This window comes from Mandrillus leucophaeus, unplaced genomic scaffold (genome assembly GCF_000951045.1).
Source record: "Mandrillus leucophaeus isolate KB7577 unplaced genomic scaffold, Mleu.le_1.0 Scaffold1948, whole genome shotgun sequence".
Classification (NCBI taxonomy): domain Eukaryota; kingdom Metazoa; phylum Chordata; class Mammalia; order Primates; family Cercopithecidae; genus Mandrillus; species Mandrillus leucophaeus.
In genome coordinates this window covers 27,200-29,629 of record NW_012101974.1, presented here as the reverse complement: position 1 = coordinate 29,629, position 2,430 = coordinate 27,200, and the positions used below count along the sequence as shown (strand labels likewise).

General features: G+C 54.8%; 1 long non-coding RNA gene across 1 annotated transcript in view; it reads left to right on the top strand.

The window, feature by feature from the left end:
- The first annotated feature begins 9 nt into the window (after positions 1 to 9).
- Positions 10 to 2,430, top strand: part of LOC105538570 — a 21,256-nt gene continuing 18,835 nt past the window's right edge. Inside the window, exon 1 of the long non-coding RNA XR_001005931.1 lies at positions 10 to 2,339. This is a non-coding gene — a long non-coding RNA (uncharacterized LOC105538570). The remainder of the gene's footprint in view (positions 2,340 to 2,430) is intronic.

Below are 2,430 nucleotides of genomic sequence, written 5' to 3'. Positions count from 1 at the left end.
GAAAGGGAGGGACCTCCATGACCAGTGTCTGCAGAGCCAGGGGTACAGGTGCCCAGTGCTGTGGCCTGGCACCAGCTGCCTCTCAGAGGGTGGGTGGCACACTGTCCTTACCCAGAGGACAGCAGGCCTGGTCACCAGCTTTTCTACCTGCCCCTGTAAGCATCACCTTGCTGGAGGAGAATTTCATCCCAGAGCTTGGACTGTCCCTAGCTCAGGGGCTAGGGGTTGTCTCTTGGTGACATAAATGAAAAACCAGGTCCAGATCAGAGTTCCTGATGTTGAACACTCATCCATTCTTTGAATCATGGGAGGGGAGGCCTGGTACTAGGTGGGCCTAACCTCTTTGAGGAACCACAGAGCCCAAGGCTGGAAACCTCCAGAATCCTCCACCCCCGATCCTCCCTGGGACCCCTGTGGCCTGTCTCACCGAGCACTCTTCCATCCCTACATGTCTCGGCTGCTCTATGAGGGAGTTCCCTTTCAGGTGTGGGGCTGGGCATGGCCACTCCTGCTGGATGTCTAGATGGTGGAAACCAAGGGCCTAGGGAAATACCAGGTACAGCCTTTCCATGTTCATCCAGTGCAGGACAAACAGGTCAGGTGGTGTCAGGAGCCCAGGTCTCCAGCTGGAGGGAACGTCAACCCTGCAGTGGGAACAGGGGCCCATTGTACATCCTAGGCACAGACACCACAGGTAAACTGGGCTTGGTACCTACCCCTCCCCGGATTCAGAAAGAAGCCAAACAAGGAGCTTTGTGCAGAATGAAGCCTCCTTCCTTCCAGAAGCACTGTTGACTGTTTGGCGGTTGCCATTTGTGGCAGTGAGCCTTTTGTTTATTCTGAGGTTGGGCTGGTTTCTCCTCTTGGCCCTGACCTACAGATTATAAAGGAGAGCAGCAAGAGGTCCCCAGGAAACATCCACAGATGGCATTGGAAATAAGTCACCTTCTGAGAAGCATGTCATGCTCTGGGAGGGCTAAGGCATCAAGTAAGGCCTATGGGGTTGGAAGATCCCTGGGCAGGTGGGGCAATCCACAGCCTTGGGGTCTTCCCATGGGAATCGGGAGGTCCTGAGGCAGAGGCAGTGGTCCCACAGGAGGAGTCACAGAGCCACCAAGGGCTCTCCTGGCCCAGGGAGCAGTCAACACCATGGACTGAACACCTGCTGGGCTCAAAGTCCTGGTCCAGACTGGGGCATGTAGGGCCAGGAGGGATCTCGGAGTGGGAGACAGAGAGACAAGTGTGCTCAGAGGGCACCCGTTTCTGGAAGTAGTGTGGTCCAGAGATTTTGGCTGGGAAGAGCTTCCAGGGTTTCATATGTGTTGTGGAGCTACTTCCTCTCTCCAGCCTCACTCTGCAGGAATGCCAGTGAATATATTGCCGCCACCTTGGAGCTCAGTGCCCTCATAGTGTAATGGCACCAGCAGATCTGCCTGTGCATGGACTTCCTCTACTACCTCATTCCTGAGGAGCAATGCTTCTGCAGGGCCTCTGACTTGGTGCACAACTTCAGACACCATCATCCTGGAGCAGTACCGCACCCTCACTAGCCAGGGTGTTGATGACTTCCTCAAGGCCAAGGCCACGTTCAAGGCTTCGGACTTCATTGATGCACTTGTGCTGAGCAAGGCGGGCTTCTCCGGGACCTTAATTCAGGAGGTAGAATGGAGCTTGGGATCAAGCATCTGATGAAAGAACTTGCACTTGATCTGGAAGGCTCTGGGGAGCCATGGAAGGTGCTGGATAAAGGAGTGACAGATTCGTTTCAGAGATGACTGTAGAAGGCTGCCTAGGAGTGAACAAGAGCCAGGAGGCCAGGGAGGGAGCTTGTGGGGCAGGTCTGGAGATGGCAAGGGAGGGATCCTGCTTGGATGAAAGGTCTTCAGGCACTGTCTCAGGTTACACTCAGGTGCCCTCAGAGCTAGTATGTTCAGAGTCTTGCCTCCAGGATGAAAATGGGAAGGAGTTGTCAGACGAGGACATAGAAATGGAGGCTGGCATATTCATGAGTGCCAGTGGTGGTCCCGGTGTGGGACTACTGTGGGAACAGGGGTCTTTCCATTCAGGGATGTGGTGGATGGACCCTACATCACTCCATTCTGCCCTTCCTTTCCTTCCTCTCATTCTCCCGAAAGCCTCAGTGCGTGGGCGCTGTTCATCCTGTGGTGCTGAAGCAGCCAAGAGTCACAAGCCTGCCTGGCTGCCTCTTAGGATATGACAGCAGAGGCAGTGGCCTCTACTGGATCCTGTACAACTTCACAAAACACCCAGACACCGGGAGTGCTGCCAGCACGTGATGAAACAGTTCTGAGGGATCACAGTCTTGAAGACATTGAATAGTGGGTGCAGGGCCTCATGGCCTGTTCCCCAGCCCCTCTCATTGGCTCTGGTCCAGGTGGTGAAGGGGGAAAATGTTTTTGTCAGTTCTGC